Source organism: Pseudophryne corroboree, chromosome 3, assembly GCF_028390025.1.
Source record: "Pseudophryne corroboree isolate aPseCor3 chromosome 3, aPseCor3.hap2, whole genome shotgun sequence".
In the NCBI taxonomy this organism is placed as follows: domain Eukaryota; kingdom Metazoa; phylum Chordata; class Amphibia; order Anura; family Myobatrachidae; genus Pseudophryne; species Pseudophryne corroboree.
The window spans coordinates 114,144,076-114,158,124 of NC_086446.1; the positions used below are offsets into that span (position 1 = coordinate 114,144,076).

The following is a 14,049-nucleotide window of genomic DNA, read 5'->3' on the forward strand; positions in this document are numbered from 1 at the left end:
TGTTAGTACTTTTCTACTAACTACTGGTTCATAAATGAATACATTTGAAAATGGAATGCATCAACAGAATGGTGTTGGTAGTATAAAAACATCTACAGCACCTTGTATTCCCAGGTGGTCTCCCATCCAAGTACTAACCAGACCCAACATTGCTTAGCTTCCAAGATCAGATGAGATTGGGCGTATCCAGTGTGGTGTGGCTGTAGATGAGCTTTGTGGTTTCTGTTAGAACTTTTCTACTTCTAACTACTGGTTCATAAATGAATACGTTTAAAAATGGAATGCATCAACAGAACGGTGTTGGCAGTATAAAAATATCTACAGCACCTTGTATTCCCAGGTGGTCTCCCATCCAAGTACTAACCAGGCCCAACACTGCTTAGCTTCCAAGATCAGATGAGATTGGGCGTATCCAGTGTGGTGTGGCTGTAGATGAGCTTTGTGGTTTCTGTTAGAACTTTTCTACTTCTAACTACTGGTTCATAAATGAATACGTTTGACAATGGAATGCATCAACAGTACGGTGTTGGCAGTATAAAAATATCTACAGCACCTTGTTTTCCCAGGTGGTCTCCCATCCAAGTACTAACCAGGCCCAATACTGCTTTGCTTCCAAGATCAGATGAGATTGGGCGTATCCAGTGTGGTGTGGCTGTAGATGAGCTTTGTGGTTTCTGTTTGAACTTTTCTACTTCTAACTACTGGTTCATAAATGAATACATTTGAAAATTGAATGCATCAACAGAACGGTGTTGGCAGTATAAAAATATCTACAGCACCTTGTATTCCCAGGTGGTCTCCCATCCAAGTACTAACCAGGCCCAGCACTGCTTAGCTTCCAAGATCAGATGAGATTGGGCGTATCCAGTGTGGTGTGGCTGTAGATGAGCTTTATGGTTTCTGTTAGAACTTTTCTACTTCTAATTACTGGTTCATAAATGAATACGTTTTAAAATGGAATGCATCAACAGAACGGTGTTGGCAGTATAAAAATATCTACAGCACCTTGTATTCCCAGGTGGTCTCCCATCCAAGTACTAACCAGGCCCAACACTGCTTAGCTTCCTAGATCAGATGAGATTGGGCGTATCCAGTGTGGTGTGGCTGTAGATGAGCTTTGCGGTTTCTGTTAGAACTTTTCTACTTCTAACTACTGGTTCATAAATGAATACGTTTGAAAATGGAATGCATCAACAGAACGGTGTTGGCAGTATAAAAATATCTACAGCACCTTGTTTTCCCAGGTGGTCTCCCATCCAAGTACTAACCAGGCCCAATACTGCTTAGCTTCCAAGATCAGATGAGATTGGGCGTATCCAGTGTGGTGTGGCTGTAGATGAGCTTTGTGGTTTCTGTTAGAACTTTTCTACTTCTAACTACTGGTTCATAAATGAATACGTTTGAAAATGGAATGCATCAACAGAACGGTGTTGGCAGTATAAAAATATCTACAGCACCTTGTATTCCCAGGTGGTCTCCCATCCAAGTACTAACCAGGGCCAATACTGCTTTGCTTCCAAGATCAGATGAGATTGGGCGTATCCAGTGTGGTGTGGCTGTAGATGAGCTTTGTGGTTTCTGTTAGAACTTTTCTACTTCTAACTACTGGTTCATAAATGAATACATTTGAAAATTGAATGCATCAACAGAACGGTGTTGGCAGTATAAAAGTATCTACAGCACCTTGTATTCCCAGGTGGTCTCCCATCCAAGTACTAACCAGGCCCAACACTGCTTAGCTTTCTAGATCAGATAAGATTGGGCGTATCCAGTGTGGTGTGGCTGTAGATGAGCTTTGTGGTTTCTGTTAGAACTTTTCTACTTCTAACTACTGGTTCATAAATGAATACGTTTGAAAATGGAATGCATCAACAGAACGGTGTTGGCAGTATAAAAATATCTACACCACCTATGTATTCCCAGGTGGTCTCCCATCCAAGTACTAACCAGGCCCAACACTGCTTAGCTTCCTAGATCAGATGAGATTGGGCATATCCAATGTGGTGTGGCTGTAGAAGAGCTTTATGGTTTCTGTTAGTACTTTTCTACTAACTACTGGTTCATAAATGAATACGTTTGAAAATGGAATGCATCAACAGAACGGTGTTAATAGTATAAAAACATCTACAGCACCTTGTATTCCCAGGTGGTCTCCCATCCAAGTACTAACCAGACCCAACACTGCTTAGCTTCCAAGATCAGATGAGATTGGGCGTATCCAGTGTGGTGTGGCTGTAGATGAGCTTTGTGGTTTCTGTTAGAACTTTTCTACTTCTAACTACTGGTTCATAAATGAATACGTTTAAAAATGGAATGCATCAACAGAACGGTGTTGGCAGTATAAAAATATCTACAGCACCTTGTATTCCCAGGTGGTCTCCCATCCAAGTACTAACCAGGCCCAACACTGCTTAGCTTCCAAGATCAGATGAGATTGGGCGTATCCAGTGTGGTGTAGATGTAGATGAGCTTTGTGGTTTCTGTTAGAACTTTTCTACTTCTAACTACTGGTTCATAAATGAATACGTTTGAAAATGGAATGCATCAACAGTACGGTGTTGGCAGTATAAAAATATCTACAGCACCTTGTATTCCCAGGTGGTCTCCCATCCAAGTACTAACCAGGCCCAATACTGCTTTGCTTCCAAGATCAGATGAGATTGGGCGTATCCAGTGTGGTGTGGCTGTAGATGAGCTTTGTGGTTTCTGTTTGAACTTTTCTACTTCTAACTACTGGTTCATAAATGAATACATTTGAAAATTGAATGCATCAACAGAACGGTGTTGGCAGTATAAAAATATCTACAGCACTTTGTATTCCCAGGTGGTCTCCCATCCAAGTACTAACCAGGCCCAACACTGCTTAGCTTCCAAGATCAGATGAGATTGGGCGTATCCAGTGTGGTGTGGCTGTAGATGAGCTTTATGGTTTCTGTTAGAACTTTTCTACTTCTAACTACTGGTTCATAAATGAATACGTTTTAAAATGGAATGCATCAACAGAACGGTGTTGGCAGTATAAAAATATCTACAGCACCTTGTATTCCCAGGTGGTCTCCCATCCAAGTACTAACCAGGCCCAACACTGCTTAGCTTCCAAGATCAGATGAGATTGGGCGTATCCAATGTGGTGTGGCTGTAGATGAGCTTTGTGGTTTCTGTTAGAACTTTTCTACTTCTAACTACTGGTTCATAAATGAATACGTTTGAAAATGGAATGCATCAACAGAACGGTGTTGGCAGTATAAAAATATCTACAGCACCTTGTATTCCCAGGTGGTCTCCCATCCAAGTACTAACCAGGCCCAATACTGCTTAGCTTCCAAGATCAGATGAGATTGGGCATATCCAGTGTGGTGTGGCTGTAGATGAGCTTTGTGGTTTCTGATTGAACTTTTCTACTTCTAACTACTGGTTCATAAATGAATACATTTGAAAATTGAATGCATCAACAGAACGGTGTTGGAAGTATAAAAATGTCTACAGCACCTTGTATTCCCAGGTGGTCTCCCATCCAAGTACTAACCAGGCCCAACACTGCTTAGCTTCCAAGATCAGATGAGATTGGGCGTATCCATTGTGGTGTGGCTGTAGATGAACTTTGTGGTTTCTGTTAGAACTTTTCTACTTCTAACTACTGGTTCATAAATGAATACATTTGAAAATGGAATGCATCAACAGAACGGTGTTGGCAGTATAAAAATATCTACAGCACCTTGTATTCCCAGGTGATCTCCCATCCAAGTACTAACCAGGCCCAACACTGCTTAGCTTCCAAGATCAGATGAGATTGGGCGTATCCAGTGTGGTGTGGCTGTAGATGAGCTTTGTGGTTTCTGTTAGAACTTTTCTACTTCTAAATACTGGTTCATAAATGAATACGTTTGAAAATGGAATGCATCAACAGAACGGTGTTGGCAGTATAAAAATATCTACAGCACCTTGTATTCCCAGGTGGTCTCCCATCCAAGTACTAACTAGAACCAACACTGCTTAGCTTCCAAGATCAGATGAGATTGGGCGTACCCAATGTGGTGTGGCTGTAGATGAGCTTTGTGGTTTCTGTTAGAACTTTTCTACTTCTAACTACTGGTTCATAAATGAATACTTTTGAAAATGGAATGCATCAACAGTACGGTGTTGGCAGTATAAAAATATCTACAGCACCTTGTATTCCCAAGTGGTCTCCCATCCAAGTACTAACCAGGCTCAACACTGCTTAGCTTCCTAGATCAGATGAGATTGGGCGTATCCAGTGTGGTGTGGCTGTATATGAGCTTTGTGGTTTCTGTTAGAACTTTTCTACTTCTAACTACTGGTTCATAAATGAATACGTTTGAAAATGGAATGCATCAACAGAACGGTGTTGGCAGTATAAAAATATTTACAGCACCTATGTATTCCCAGGTGGTCTCCCATCCAAGTACTAACCAGGCCCAACACTGCTTAGCTTCCAAGATCAGATGAGATTGGGCATATCCAGGGTGGTGTGGCTGTAGAAGAGCTTTATGGTTTCTGTTAGTACTTTTCTACTTCTAAGTACTGGTTCATAAATGAATACGTTTGAAAATGGAATGCATCAACAGAACGGTGTTGGCAGTATAAAAATATCTACAGCACCTTGTATTCCTAGGTGGTCTCCCATCCAAGTACTAACCAGCCCCAACACTGCTTAGCTTCCAAGATCAGATGAGATTGGGCGTATCCAGTGTGGTGTGGCTGTAGATGAGCTTTATGGTTTCTGTTAGAACTTTTCTACTTCTAACTACTGGTTCATAAATGAATACGTTTTAAAATGGAATGCATCAACAGAACGGTGTTGGCAGTATAAAAATATCTACAGCACCTTGTATTCCCAGGTGGTCTCCCATCCAAGTACTAACCAGGCCCAACACTGCTTAGCTTCCAAGATCAGATGAGATTGGGCGTATCCAGTGTGGTGTGGCTGTAGATGAGCTTTGTGGTTTCTGATTGAACTTTTCTACTTCTAACTACTGGTTCATAAATGAATACATTTGAAAATTGAATGCATCAACAGAACGGTGTTGGAAGTATAAACATGTCTACAGCACCTTGTATTCCCAGGTGGTCTCCCATCCAAGTACAAACCAGGCCCAACACTGCTTAGCTTCCAAGATCAGATGAGATTGGGCGTATCCATTGTGGTGTGGCTGAAGATGAACTTTGTGGTTTCTGTTAGAACTTTTCTACTTCTAACTACTGGTTCATAAATGAATACGTTTGAAAATGGAATGCATCAACAGAACGGTGTTGGCAGTATAAAAATATCTACAGCACCTTGTATTCCCAGGTGGTCTCCCATCCAAGTACTAACCAGGCTCAACACTGCTTAGCTTTCTAGATCAGATGAGATTGGGCGTATCCAGTGTGGTGTGGCTGTAGATTAGCTTTGTGGTTTCTGTTAGAACTTTTCTACTTCTAACTACTGGTTCATAAATGAATACGTTTGAAAATGGAATGCATCAACAGAACGGTGTTGGCAGTATAAAAATATCTACAGTACCTTATATTCCCAGGTGGTCTCCCATCCAAGTACTAACCAGGCCCAACACTGCTTAGCTTCCAAGATCAGATGAGATTGGGCGTATCCAGTGTGGTGTGGCTGTAGATGAGCTTTGTGGTTTCTGTTAGAACTTTTCTACTTCTAACTACTGGTTCATAAATGAATACGTTTGAAAATGGAATGCATCAACAGAACGGTGTTGGCAGTATAAAAATATCTACAGCACCTTGTATTCCCAGGTGGTCTCCCATCCAAGTACTAACCAGGGCCAATACTGCTTTGTTTCCAAGATCAGATGAGATTGGGCGTATCCAGTGTGGTGTGGCTGTAGATGAGCTTTGTGGTTTCTGTTTGAACTTTTCTACTTCTAACTACTGGTTCATAAATGAATACATTTGAAAATTGAATGCATCAACAGAACGGTGTTGGCAGTATAAAAGTATCTACAGCACCTTGTATTCCCAAGTGGTCTCCCATCCAAGTACTAACCAGGCCCAACACTGCTTAGCTTTCTAGATCAGATAAGATTGGGCGTATCCAGTGTGGTGTGGCTGTAGATGAGCTTTGTGGTTTCTGTTAGAACTTTTCTACTTCTAACTACTGGTTCATAAATGAATACGTTTGAAAATGGAATGCATCAACAGAACGGTGTTGGCAGTATAAAAATATCTACACCACCTATGTATTCCCAGGTGGTCTCCCATCCAAGTACTAACCAGGCCCAACACTGCTTAGCTTCCTAGATCAGATGAGATTGGGCATATCCAATGTGGTGTGGCTGTAGAAGAGCTTTATGGTTTCTGTTAGTACTTTTCTACTAACTACTGGTTCATAAATGAATACGTTTGAAAATGGAATGCATCAACAGAACGGTGTTGGTAGTATAAAAACATCTACAGCACCTTGTATTCCCAGGTGGTCTCCCATCCAAGTACTAACCAGACCCAACACTGGGTAGCTTCCAAGATCAGATGAGATTGGGCGTATCCAGTGTGGTGTGGCTGTAGATGAGCTTTGTGGTTTCTGTTAGAACTTTTCTACTTCTAACTACTGGTTCATAAATGAATACGTTTAAAAATGGAATGCATCAACAGAACGGTGTTGGCAGTATAAAAATATCTACAGCACCTTGTATTCCCAGGTGGTCTCCCATCCAAGTACTAACCAGGCCCAACACTGCTTAGCTTCCAAGATCAGATGAGATTGGGCGTATCCAGTGTGGTGTGGCTGTAGATGAGCTTTGTGGTTTCTGTTAGAACTTTTCTACTTCTAACTACTGGTTCATAAATGAATACGTTTGAAAATGGAATGCATCAACAGTACGGTGTTGGCAGTATAAAAATATCTACAGCACCTTGTATTCCCAGGTGGTCTCCCATCCAAGTACTAACCAGGCCCAACACTGCTTAGCTTCCAAGATCAGATGAGATTGGGCGTATCCAGTGTGGTGTGGCTGTAGATGAGCTTTATGGTTTCTGTTAGAACTTTTCTACTTCTAACTACTGGTTCATAAATGAATACGTTTTAAAATGGAATGCATCAACAGAACGGTGTTGGCAGTATAAAAATATCTACAGCACCTTGTATTCCCAGGTGGTCTCCCATCCAAGTACTAACCAGGCCCAACACTGCTTAGCTTCCAAGATCAGATGAGATTGGGCGTATCCAGTGTGGTGTGGCTGTAGATGAGCTTTGTGGTTTCTGTTAGAACTTTTCTACTTCTAACTACTGGTTCATAAATGAATACGTTTGAAAATGGAATGCATCAACAGAACGGTGTTGGCAGTATAAAAATATCTACAGCACCTTGTATTCCCAGGTGGTCTCCCATCCAAGTACTAACCAGGCCCAATACTGCTTAGCTTCCAAGATCAGATGAGATTGGGCGTATCCAGTGTGGTGTGGCTGTAGATGAGCTTTGTGGTTTCTGATTGAACTTTTCTACTTCTAACTACTGGTTCATAAATGAATACATTTGAAAATTGAATGCATCAACAGAACGGTGTTGGAAGTATAAAAATGTCTACAGCACCTTGTATTCCCAGGTGGTCTCCCATCCAAGTACTAACCAGGCCCAACACTGCTTAGCTTCCAAGATCAGATGAGATTGGGCGTATCCAGTGTGGTGTGGCTGTAGATGAGCTTTATGGTTTCTGTTAGAACTTTTCTACTTCTAACTACTGGTTCATAAATGAATACTTTTGAAAATGGAATGCATCAACAGTACGGTGTTGGCAGTATAAAAATATCTACAGCACCTTGTATTCCCAAGTGGTCTCCCATCCAAGTACTAACCAGGCTCAACACTGCTTAGATTCCTAGATCAGATGAGATTGGGCGTATCCAGTGTGGTGTGGCTGTATATGAGCTTTGTGGTTTCTGTTAGAACTTTTCTACTTCTAACTACTGGTTCATAAATGAATACGTTTGAAAATGGAATGCATCAACAGAACGGTGTTGGCAGTATAAAAATATTTACAGCACCTATGTATTCCCAGGTGGTCTCCCATCCAAGTACTAACCAGGCCCAACACTGCTTAGCTTCCAAGATCAGATGAGATTGGGCATATCCAGGGTGGTGTGGCTGTAGAAGAGCTTTATGGTTTCTGTTAGTACTTTTCTACTTCTAAGTACTGGTTCATAAATGAATACGTTTGAAAATGGAATGCATCAACAGAACGGTGTTGGCAGTATAAAAATATCTACAGCACCTTATATTCCTAGGTGGTCTCCCATCCAAGTACTAACCAGCCCCAACACTGCTTAGCTTCCAAGATCAGATGAGATTGGGCGTATCCAGTGTGGTGTGGCTGTAGATGAGCTTTATGGTTTCTGTTAGAACTTTTCTACTTCTAACTACTGGTTCATAAATGAATACGTTTTAAAATGGAATGCATCAACAGAACGGTGTTGGCAGTATAAAAATATCTACAGCACCTTGTATTCCCAGGTGGTCTCCCATCCAAGTACTAACCAGGCCCAACACTGCTTAGCTTCCAAGATCAGATGAGATTGGGCGTATCCAGTGTGGTGTGGCTGTAGATGAGCTTTGTGGTTTCTGTTAGAACTTTTCTACTTCTAACTACTGGTTCATAAATGAATACGTTTGAAAATGGAATGCATCAACAGAACGGTGTTGGCAGTATAAAAATATCTACAGCACCTTGTATTCCCAGGTGGTCTCCCATCCAAGTACTAACCAGGCCCAATACTGCTTAGCTTCCAAGATCAGATGAGATTGGGCGTATCCAGTGTGGTGTGGCTGTAGATGAGCTTTGTGGTTTCTGATTGAACTTTTCTACTTCTAACTACTGGTTCATAAATGAATACATTTGAAAATTGAATGCATCAACAGAACGGTGTTGGAAGTATAAAAATGTCTACAGCACCTTGTATTCCCAGGTGGTCTCCCATCCAAGTACAAACCAGGCCCAACACTGCTTAGCTTCCAAGATCAGATGAGATTGGGCGTATCCATTGTGGTGTGGCTGAAGATGAACTTTGTGGTTTCTGTTAGAACTTTTCTACTTCTAACTACTGGTTCATAAATGAATACGTTTGAAAATGGAATGCATCAACAGAACGGTGTTGGCAGTATAAAAATATCTACAGCACCTTGTATTCCCAGGTGGTCTCCCATCCAAGTACTAACCAGGCTCAACACTGCTTAGCTTTCTAGATCAGATGAGATTGGGCGTATCCAGTGTGGTGTGGCTGTAGATTAGCTTTGTGGTTTCTGTTAGAACTTTTCTACTTCTAACTACTGGTTCATAAATGAATACGTTTGAAAATGGAATGCATCAACAGAACGGTGTTGGCAGTATAAAAATATCTACAGTACCTTGTATTCCCAGGTGGTCTCCCATCCAAGTACTAACCAGGCCCAACACTGCTTAGCTTCCAAGATCAGATGAGATTGGGCGTATCCAGTGTGGTGTGGCTGTAGATGAGCTTTGTGGTTTCTGTTAGAACTTTTCTACTTCTAACTACTGGTTCATAAATGAATACGTTTGAAAATGGAATGCATCAACAGAACGGTGTTGGCAGTATAAAAATATCTACAGCACCTTGTATTCCCAGGTGGTCTCCCATCCAAGTACTAACCAGGGCCAATACTGCTTTGCTTCCAAGATCAGATGAGATTGGGCGTATCCAGTGTGGTGTGGCTGTAGATGAGCTTTGTGGTTTCTGTTTGAACTTTTCTACTTCTAACTACTGGTTCATAAATGAATACATTTGAAAATTGAATGCATCAACAGAACGGTGTTGGCAGTATAAAAGTATCTACAGCACCTTGTATTCCCAAGTGGTCTCCCATCCAAGTACTAACCAGGCCCAACACTGCTTAGCTTTCTAGATCAGATAAGATTGGGCGTATCCAGTGTGGTGTGGCTGTAGATGAGCTTTGTGGTTTCTGTTAGAACTTTTCTACTTCTAACTACTGGTTCATAAATGAATACGTTTAAAAATGGAATGCATCAACAGAACGGTGTTGGCAGTATAAAAATATCTACAGCACCTTGTATTCCCAGGTGGTCTCCCATCCAAGTACTAACCAGGCCCAACACTGCTTAGCTTCCAAGATCAGATGAGATTGGGCATATCCAGTGTGGTGTGGCTGTAGATGAGCTTTGTGGTTTCTGTTAGAACTTTTCTACTTCTAACTACTGGTTCATAAATGAATACGTTTGAAAATGGAATGCATCAACAGTACGGTGTTGGCAGTATAAAAATATCTACAGCACCTTGTATTCCCAGGTGGTCTCCCATCCAAGTACTAACCAGGCCCAATACTGCTTTGCTTCCAAGATCAGATGAGATTGGGCGTATCCAGTGTGGTGTGGCTGTAGATGAGCTTTGTGGTTTCTGTTTGAACTTTTCTACTTCTAACTACTGGTTCATAAATGAATACATTTGAAAATTGAATGCATCAACAGAACGGTGTTGGCAGTATAAAAATATCTACAGCACCTTGTATTCCCAGGTGGTCTCCCATCCAAGTACTACCCAGGCCCAACACTGCTTAGCTTCCAAGATCAGATGAGATTGGGCGTATCCAGTGTGGTGTGGCTGTAGATGAGCTTTATGGTTTCTGTTAGAACTTTTCTACTTCTAACTACTGGTTCATAAATGAATACGTTTGAAAATGGAATGCATCAACAGAACGGTGTTGGCAGTATAAAAATATCTACAGCACCTTGTATTGCCAGGTGGTCTCCCATCCAAGTACTAACCAGGCCCAATACTGCTTAGCTTCCAAGATCAGATGAGATTGGGCGTATCCAGTGTGGTGTGGCTGTAGATGAGCTTTGTAGTTTCTGATTGAACTTTTCTACTTCTAACTACTGGTTCATAAATGAACACATTTGAAAATTGAATGCATCAACAGAACGGTGTTGGAAGTATAAAAATGTCTACAGCACCTTGTATTCCCAGGTGGTCTCCCATCCAAGTACTAACCAGGCCCAACACTGCTTAGCTTCCAAGATCAGATGAGATTGGGCGTATCCATTGTGGTGTGGCTGTAGATGAACTTGGTGGTTTCTGTTAGAACTTTTCTACTTCTAACTACTGGTTCATAAATGAATACGTTTGAAAATGGAATGCATCAACAGAACAGTGTTGGCAGTATAAAAATATCTACAGCACCTTGTATTCCCAGGTGACCTCCCATCCAAGTACTAACCAGGCCCAACACTGCTTAGCTTCCAAGATCAGATGAGATTGGGCGTATCCAGTTTGGTGTGGCTGTAGATGAGCTTTGTGGTTTCTGTTAGAACTTTTCTACTTCTAAATACTGGTTCATAAATGAATACGATTGAAAATGGAATGCATCAACAGAACGGTGTTGGCAGTATAAAAATATCTACAGCACCTTGTATTCCCAGGTGGTCTCCCATCCAAGTACTAACCAGAACCAACACTGCTTAGCTTCCAAGATCAGATGAGATTGGGCGTACCCAGTGTGGTGTGGCTGTAGATGAGCTTTGTGGTTTCTGTTAGAACTTTTCTACTTCTAACTACTGGTTCATAAATGAATACTTTTGAAAATGGAATGCATCAACAGTACGGTGTTGGCAGTATAAAAATATCTACAGCACCTTGTATTCCCAAGTGGTCTCCCATCCAAGTACTAACCAGGCTCAACACTGCTTAGCTTCCTAGATCAGATGAGATCGGGCGTATCCAGTGTGGTGTGGTTGTATATGAGCTTCGTGGTTTCTGTTAGAACTTTTCTACTTCTAACTACTGGTTCATAAATGAATACGTTTGAAAATGGAATGCATCAACAGAACGGTGTTGGCAGTATAAAAATATTTACAGCACCTATGTATTCCCAGGTGGTCTCCCATCCAAGTACTAACCAGGCCCAACACTGCTTAGCTTCCAAGATCAGATGAGATTGGGCATATCCAGTGTGGTGTGGCTGTAGAAGAGCTTCATGGTTTCTGTTAGTACTTTTCTACTTCTAACTACTGGTTCATAAATGAATACGTTTGAAAATGGAATGCATCAACAGAACGGTGTTGGCAGTATAAAAATATCTACAGCACCTTGTATTCCTAGGTGGTCTCCCATCCAAGTACTAACCAGGCCCAACACTGCTTAGCTTCCAAGATCAGATGAGATTGGGCGTATCCAGTGTGGTGTGGCTGTAGATGAGCTTTATGGTTTCTGTTAGAACTTTTCTACTTCTAACTACTGGTTCATAAATGAATACGTTTTAAAATGGAATGCATCAACAGAACGGTGTTGGCAGTATAAAATTATTTACAGCACCTTGTATTCCCAGGTGGTCTCCCATCCAAGTACTAACCAGGCCCAACACTGCTTAGCTTCCAAGATCAGATGAGTTTGGGCGTATCCAGTGTGGTGTGGCTGTAGATGAGCTTTATGGTTTCTGTTAGAACTTTTCTACTTCTAACTACTGGTTCATAAATGAATACGTTTGAAAATGGAATGCATCAACAGAACGGTGTTGGCAGTATAAAAATATCTACAGCACCTTGTATTCCCAGGTGGTCTCCCATCCAAGTACTAACCATGCCCAACACTGCTTAGCTTCCAAGATCAGATGAGATTGGGCGTATCCAGTGTGGTGTGGCTGTAGATGAGCTTTGTGGTTTCTGTTAGAACTTTTCTACTTCTAACTACTGGTTCATAAATGAATACGTTTGAAAATGGAATGCATCAACAGAACGGTGTTGGCAGTATAAAAATATCTACAGCACCTTGTATTCCCAGGTGGTCTCCCATCCAAGTATTAACCAGGCCCAACACTGCTTAGCTTCCAAGATCAGATGAGATTGGGTGTATCCAGTGTGGTGTAGCTGTAGATGAGCTTTATAGTTTCTGTTAGAACTTTTCTACTTCTAACTACTGGTTCATAAATGAATACATTTGAAAATGGAATGCATCAACAGAACGGTGTTGGCAGTATAAAAATATCTACAGCACCTTGTATTCCCAGGTGGTCTCCCATCCAAGTATTAACCAGGCCCAACACTGCTTAGCTTCCAAGATCAGATGAGATTGGGCGTATCCAGTGTGGTGTGGCTGTAGATGAGTTTTGTGGTTTCTGTTAGAACTTTTCTACTTCTAACTACTGGTTCATAAATGAATACGTTTGAAAATGGAATGCATCAACAGAACGGTGTTGGCAGTATAAAAATATCTACAGCACCTTGTTTTCCCAGGTGGTCTCCCATCCAAGTACTAACCAGGCCCAACACTGCTTAGCTTCCAAGATCAGATGAGATTGGGCGTATCCAGTGTGGTGTGGCTGTAGATGAGCTTTGTGGTTTCTGTTAGAACTTTTCTACTTCTAACTACTGGTTCATAAATGAATACGTTTGAAAATGGAATGCATCAACAGAACGGTGTTGGCAGTATAAAAATATCTACAGCACCTTGTATTCCCAGGTGGTCTCCCATCCAAGTACGAACCAGGCCCAATACTGCTTAGCTTCCAAGATCAGATGAGATTGGGCGTATCCAGTGTGGTGTGGCTGTAGATGAGCTTTGTGGTTTCTGTTTGAACTTTTCTACTTCTAACTACTGGTTCATAAATGAATACATTTGAAAATGGAATGCATCAACAGAACGGTGTTGGAAGTATAAAAATGTCTACAGCACCTTGTATTCCCAGGTGGTCTCCCATCCAAGTACTAACCAGGCCCAACACTGCTTAGCTTCCAAGATCAGATGAGATTGGGCGTATCCAGTGTGGTGTGGCTGTAGATGAGCTTTGTGGTTTCTGTTTGAACTTTTCTACTTCTAACTACTGGTTCATAAATGAATAAGTTTGAAAATGGAATGCATCAACAGAACGGTGTTGGCAGTATATAAATATCTACAGCACCTTGTATTCCCAGGTGGTCTCCCATCCAAGTACTAACCAGGCCCAACACTGCTTAGCTTCCAAGATCAGATGAGATTGGGCGTATCCAGTGTGGTGTGGCTGTAGATGAGCTTTGTGGTTTCTGTTAGAACTTTTCTACTTCTAACTACTGGTTCATAAATGA

General features: G+C 41.5%; 38 non-coding genes and 24 pseudogenes across 38 annotated transcripts; all 62 read right to left on the reverse strand.

Moving 5' to 3' along the window:
• Positions 1–89: 89 nt before the first annotated feature.
• On the reverse strand, positions 90–208 carry LOC134884500 (5S ribosomal RNA). The gene has a single exon (XR_010168644.1). It is a non-coding gene; the product is annotated as a 5S ribosomal RNA (ribosomal RNA).
• A 107-nt stretch (positions 209–315) lies between these two features.
• On the reverse strand, positions 316–434 carry LOC134884426 (5S ribosomal RNA). The gene has a single exon (XR_010168574.1). It is a non-coding gene; the product is annotated as a 5S ribosomal RNA (ribosomal RNA).
• Positions 435–541: 107 nt separating this feature from the next.
• Positions 542–660, reverse strand: LOC135069965 (5S ribosomal RNA). The gene has a single exon (XR_010256143.1). It is a non-coding gene; the product is annotated as a 5S ribosomal RNA (ribosomal RNA).
• A 107-nt stretch (positions 661–767) lies between these two features.
• LOC134901349 (5S ribosomal RNA) lies at positions 768–886 on the reverse strand. The gene has a single exon (XR_010174837.1). It is a non-coding gene; the product is annotated as a 5S ribosomal RNA (ribosomal RNA).
• A 107-nt stretch (positions 887–993) lies between these two features.
• On the reverse strand, positions 994–1,112 carry LOC135065438 (5S ribosomal RNA). Its single transcript, XR_010251721.1, has one exon. It is a non-coding gene; the product is annotated as a 5S ribosomal RNA (ribosomal RNA).
• Positions 1,113–1,219: 107 nt separating this feature from the next.
• On the reverse strand, positions 1,220–1,338 carry LOC135064580 (5S ribosomal RNA). Its single transcript, XR_010250886.1, has one exon. It is a non-coding gene; the product is annotated as a 5S ribosomal RNA (ribosomal RNA).
• Positions 1,339–1,445: 107 nt separating this feature from the next.
• Positions 1,446–1,564, reverse strand: LOC134888953 (5S ribosomal RNA; annotated as a pseudogene).
• A 107-nt stretch (positions 1,565–1,671) lies between these two features.
• Positions 1,672–1,790, reverse strand: LOC134890375 (5S ribosomal RNA; annotated as a pseudogene).
• Positions 1,791–1,897: 107 nt separating this feature from the next.
• LOC134895455 (5S ribosomal RNA) lies at positions 1,898–2,017 on the reverse strand (annotated as a pseudogene).
• Positions 2,018–2,121: 104 nt separating this feature from the next.
• Positions 2,122–2,240, reverse strand: LOC135063771 (5S ribosomal RNA). Its single transcript, XR_010250094.1, has one exon. It is a non-coding gene; the product is annotated as a 5S ribosomal RNA (ribosomal RNA).
• Positions 2,241–2,347: 107 nt separating this feature from the next.
• LOC135068616 (5S ribosomal RNA) lies at positions 2,348–2,466 on the reverse strand. Its single transcript, XR_010254810.1, has one exon. It is a non-coding gene; the product is annotated as a 5S ribosomal RNA (ribosomal RNA).
• A 107-nt stretch (positions 2,467–2,573) lies between these two features.
• LOC135069253 (5S ribosomal RNA) lies at positions 2,574–2,692 on the reverse strand. Its single transcript, XR_010255439.1, has one exon. It is a non-coding gene; the product is annotated as a 5S ribosomal RNA (ribosomal RNA).
• Positions 2,693–2,799: 107 nt separating this feature from the next.
• LOC135065023 (5S ribosomal RNA) lies at positions 2,800–2,918 on the reverse strand. Its single transcript, XR_010251315.1, has one exon. It is a non-coding gene; the product is annotated as a 5S ribosomal RNA (ribosomal RNA).
• A 107-nt stretch (positions 2,919–3,025) lies between these two features.
• On the reverse strand, positions 3,026–3,144 carry LOC134902250 (5S ribosomal RNA). Its single transcript, XR_010175718.1, has one exon. It is a non-coding gene; the product is annotated as a 5S ribosomal RNA (ribosomal RNA).
• Positions 3,145–3,251: 107 nt separating this feature from the next.
• Positions 3,252–3,370, reverse strand: LOC135068661 (5S ribosomal RNA). Its single transcript, XR_010254856.1, has one exon. It is a non-coding gene; the product is annotated as a 5S ribosomal RNA (ribosomal RNA).
• Positions 3,371–3,477: 107 nt separating this feature from the next.
• Positions 3,478–3,596, reverse strand: LOC135068298 (5S ribosomal RNA). Its single transcript, XR_010254502.1, has one exon. It is a non-coding gene; the product is annotated as a 5S ribosomal RNA (ribosomal RNA).
• Positions 3,597–3,703: 107 nt separating this feature from the next.
• On the reverse strand, positions 3,704–3,822 carry LOC135061575 (5S ribosomal RNA). Its single transcript, XR_010247953.1, has one exon. It is a non-coding gene; the product is annotated as a 5S ribosomal RNA (ribosomal RNA).
• A 107-nt stretch (positions 3,823–3,929) lies between these two features.
• On the reverse strand, positions 3,930–4,048 carry LOC134889737 (5S ribosomal RNA; annotated as a pseudogene).
• A 107-nt stretch (positions 4,049–4,155) lies between these two features.
• On the reverse strand, positions 4,156–4,274 carry LOC134892283 (5S ribosomal RNA; annotated as a pseudogene).
• Positions 4,275–4,381: 107 nt separating this feature from the next.
• Positions 4,382–4,501, reverse strand: LOC134893158 (5S ribosomal RNA; annotated as a pseudogene).
• A 107-nt stretch (positions 4,502–4,608) lies between these two features.
• LOC134886432 (5S ribosomal RNA) lies at positions 4,609–4,727 on the reverse strand. The gene has a single exon (XR_010170514.1). It is a non-coding gene; the product is annotated as a 5S ribosomal RNA (ribosomal RNA).
• Positions 4,728–4,834: 107 nt separating this feature from the next.
• LOC134884437 (5S ribosomal RNA) lies at positions 4,835–4,953 on the reverse strand. Its single transcript, XR_010168585.1, has one exon. It is a non-coding gene; the product is annotated as a 5S ribosomal RNA (ribosomal RNA).
• Positions 4,954–5,060: 107 nt separating this feature from the next.
• Positions 5,061–5,179, reverse strand: LOC134890091 (5S ribosomal RNA; annotated as a pseudogene).
• A 107-nt stretch (positions 5,180–5,286) lies between these two features.
• Positions 5,287–5,405, reverse strand: LOC134891188 (5S ribosomal RNA; annotated as a pseudogene).
• Positions 5,406–5,512: 107 nt separating this feature from the next.
• LOC135064974 (5S ribosomal RNA) lies at positions 5,513–5,631 on the reverse strand. Its single transcript, XR_010251269.1, has one exon. It is a non-coding gene; the product is annotated as a 5S ribosomal RNA (ribosomal RNA).
• A 107-nt stretch (positions 5,632–5,738) lies between these two features.
• On the reverse strand, positions 5,739–5,857 carry LOC134893205 (5S ribosomal RNA; annotated as a pseudogene).
• Positions 5,858–5,964: 107 nt separating this feature from the next.
• Positions 5,965–6,083, reverse strand: LOC134891177 (5S ribosomal RNA; annotated as a pseudogene).
• Positions 6,084–6,190: 107 nt separating this feature from the next.
• LOC134895456 (5S ribosomal RNA) lies at positions 6,191–6,310 on the reverse strand (annotated as a pseudogene).
• Positions 6,311–6,414: 104 nt separating this feature from the next.
• On the reverse strand, positions 6,415–6,533 carry LOC134891153 (5S ribosomal RNA; annotated as a pseudogene).
• A 107-nt stretch (positions 6,534–6,640) lies between these two features.
• Positions 6,641–6,759, reverse strand: LOC134884449 (5S ribosomal RNA). Its single transcript, XR_010168596.1, has one exon. It is a non-coding gene; the product is annotated as a 5S ribosomal RNA (ribosomal RNA).
• Positions 6,760–6,866: 107 nt separating this feature from the next.
• LOC134884462 (5S ribosomal RNA) lies at positions 6,867–6,985 on the reverse strand. Its single transcript, XR_010168608.1, has one exon. It is a non-coding gene; the product is annotated as a 5S ribosomal RNA (ribosomal RNA).
• A 107-nt stretch (positions 6,986–7,092) lies between these two features.
• Positions 7,093–7,211, reverse strand: LOC134884473 (5S ribosomal RNA). Its single transcript, XR_010168619.1, has one exon. It is a non-coding gene; the product is annotated as a 5S ribosomal RNA (ribosomal RNA).
• A 107-nt stretch (positions 7,212–7,318) lies between these two features.
• LOC135063814 (5S ribosomal RNA) lies at positions 7,319–7,437 on the reverse strand. Its single transcript, XR_010250138.1, has one exon. It is a non-coding gene; the product is annotated as a 5S ribosomal RNA (ribosomal RNA).
• Positions 7,438–7,544: 107 nt separating this feature from the next.
• LOC135060232 (5S ribosomal RNA) lies at positions 7,545–7,663 on the reverse strand. The gene has a single exon (XR_010246624.1). It is a non-coding gene; the product is annotated as a 5S ribosomal RNA (ribosomal RNA).
• Positions 7,664–7,770: 107 nt separating this feature from the next.
• On the reverse strand, positions 7,771–7,889 carry LOC134895269 (5S ribosomal RNA; annotated as a pseudogene).
• Positions 7,890–7,996: 107 nt separating this feature from the next.
• Positions 7,997–8,116, reverse strand: LOC134893159 (5S ribosomal RNA; annotated as a pseudogene).
• Positions 8,117–8,223: 107 nt separating this feature from the next.
• Positions 8,224–8,342, reverse strand: LOC134889325 (5S ribosomal RNA; annotated as a pseudogene).
• A 107-nt stretch (positions 8,343–8,449) lies between these two features.
• LOC134884484 (5S ribosomal RNA) lies at positions 8,450–8,568 on the reverse strand. The gene has a single exon (XR_010168630.1). It is a non-coding gene; the product is annotated as a 5S ribosomal RNA (ribosomal RNA).
• Positions 8,569–8,675: 107 nt separating this feature from the next.
• Positions 8,676–8,794, reverse strand: LOC135063815 (5S ribosomal RNA). Its single transcript, XR_010250139.1, has one exon. It is a non-coding gene; the product is annotated as a 5S ribosomal RNA (ribosomal RNA).
• A 107-nt stretch (positions 8,795–8,901) lies between these two features.
• LOC134890093 (5S ribosomal RNA) lies at positions 8,902–9,020 on the reverse strand (annotated as a pseudogene).
• Positions 9,021–9,127: 107 nt separating this feature from the next.
• LOC134891189 (5S ribosomal RNA) lies at positions 9,128–9,246 on the reverse strand (annotated as a pseudogene).
• A 107-nt stretch (positions 9,247–9,353) lies between these two features.
• Positions 9,354–9,472, reverse strand: LOC135060880 (5S ribosomal RNA). Its single transcript, XR_010247275.1, has one exon. It is a non-coding gene; the product is annotated as a 5S ribosomal RNA (ribosomal RNA).
• Positions 9,473–9,579: 107 nt separating this feature from the next.
• LOC134888954 (5S ribosomal RNA) lies at positions 9,580–9,698 on the reverse strand (annotated as a pseudogene).
• Positions 9,699–9,805: 107 nt separating this feature from the next.
• On the reverse strand, positions 9,806–9,924 carry LOC134891178 (5S ribosomal RNA; annotated as a pseudogene).
• A 107-nt stretch (positions 9,925–10,031) lies between these two features.
• LOC135059027 (5S ribosomal RNA) lies at positions 10,032–10,150 on the reverse strand. The gene has a single exon (XR_010245447.1). It is a non-coding gene; the product is annotated as a 5S ribosomal RNA (ribosomal RNA).
• A 107-nt stretch (positions 10,151–10,257) lies between these two features.
• LOC135069254 (5S ribosomal RNA) lies at positions 10,258–10,376 on the reverse strand. Its single transcript, XR_010255440.1, has one exon. It is a non-coding gene; the product is annotated as a 5S ribosomal RNA (ribosomal RNA).
• Positions 10,377–10,483: 107 nt separating this feature from the next.
• Positions 10,484–10,602, reverse strand: LOC134900734 (5S ribosomal RNA). Its single transcript, XR_010174240.1, has one exon. It is a non-coding gene; the product is annotated as a 5S ribosomal RNA (ribosomal RNA).
• Positions 10,603–10,709: 107 nt separating this feature from the next.
• LOC134888693 (5S ribosomal RNA) lies at positions 10,710–10,828 on the reverse strand (annotated as a pseudogene).
• A 107-nt stretch (positions 10,829–10,935) lies between these two features.
• LOC135068299 (5S ribosomal RNA) lies at positions 10,936–11,054 on the reverse strand. The gene has a single exon (XR_010254503.1). It is a non-coding gene; the product is annotated as a 5S ribosomal RNA (ribosomal RNA).
• A 107-nt stretch (positions 11,055–11,161) lies between these two features.
• LOC134888123 (5S ribosomal RNA) lies at positions 11,162–11,280 on the reverse strand (annotated as a pseudogene).
• Positions 11,281–11,387: 107 nt separating this feature from the next.
• On the reverse strand, positions 11,388–11,506 carry LOC134887165 (5S ribosomal RNA; annotated as a pseudogene).
• A 107-nt stretch (positions 11,507–11,613) lies between these two features.
• Positions 11,614–11,732, reverse strand: LOC134894289 (5S ribosomal RNA; annotated as a pseudogene).
• Positions 11,733–11,839: 107 nt separating this feature from the next.
• On the reverse strand, positions 11,840–11,959 carry LOC134890113 (5S ribosomal RNA; annotated as a pseudogene).
• A 107-nt stretch (positions 11,960–12,066) lies between these two features.
• Positions 12,067–12,185, reverse strand: LOC135060412 (5S ribosomal RNA). Its single transcript, XR_010246806.1, has one exon. It is a non-coding gene; the product is annotated as a 5S ribosomal RNA (ribosomal RNA).
• A 107-nt stretch (positions 12,186–12,292) lies between these two features.
• LOC135069222 (5S ribosomal RNA) lies at positions 12,293–12,411 on the reverse strand. The gene has a single exon (XR_010255409.1). It is a non-coding gene; the product is annotated as a 5S ribosomal RNA (ribosomal RNA).
• Positions 12,412–12,518: 107 nt separating this feature from the next.
• LOC135065183 (5S ribosomal RNA) lies at positions 12,519–12,637 on the reverse strand. The gene has a single exon (XR_010251470.1). It is a non-coding gene; the product is annotated as a 5S ribosomal RNA (ribosomal RNA).
• A 107-nt stretch (positions 12,638–12,744) lies between these two features.
• On the reverse strand, positions 12,745–12,863 carry LOC135063548 (5S ribosomal RNA). Its single transcript, XR_010249876.1, has one exon. It is a non-coding gene; the product is annotated as a 5S ribosomal RNA (ribosomal RNA).
• Positions 12,864–12,970: 107 nt separating this feature from the next.
• On the reverse strand, positions 12,971–13,089 carry LOC135063595 (5S ribosomal RNA). Its single transcript, XR_010249921.1, has one exon. It is a non-coding gene; the product is annotated as a 5S ribosomal RNA (ribosomal RNA).
• A 107-nt stretch (positions 13,090–13,196) lies between these two features.
• Positions 13,197–13,315, reverse strand: LOC134900892 (5S ribosomal RNA). The gene has a single exon (XR_010174394.1). It is a non-coding gene; the product is annotated as a 5S ribosomal RNA (ribosomal RNA).
• Positions 13,316–13,422: 107 nt separating this feature from the next.
• LOC135070586 (5S ribosomal RNA) lies at positions 13,423–13,541 on the reverse strand. The gene has a single exon (XR_010256745.1). It is a non-coding gene; the product is annotated as a 5S ribosomal RNA (ribosomal RNA).
• A 107-nt stretch (positions 13,542–13,648) lies between these two features.
• LOC135060233 (5S ribosomal RNA) lies at positions 13,649–13,767 on the reverse strand. The gene has a single exon (XR_010246625.1). It is a non-coding gene; the product is annotated as a 5S ribosomal RNA (ribosomal RNA).
• A 107-nt stretch (positions 13,768–13,874) lies between these two features.
• Positions 13,875–13,993, reverse strand: LOC134884497 (5S ribosomal RNA). Its single transcript, XR_010168641.1, has one exon. It is a non-coding gene; the product is annotated as a 5S ribosomal RNA (ribosomal RNA).
• Between the last annotated feature and the right edge of the window lie 56 nt (positions 13,994–14,049).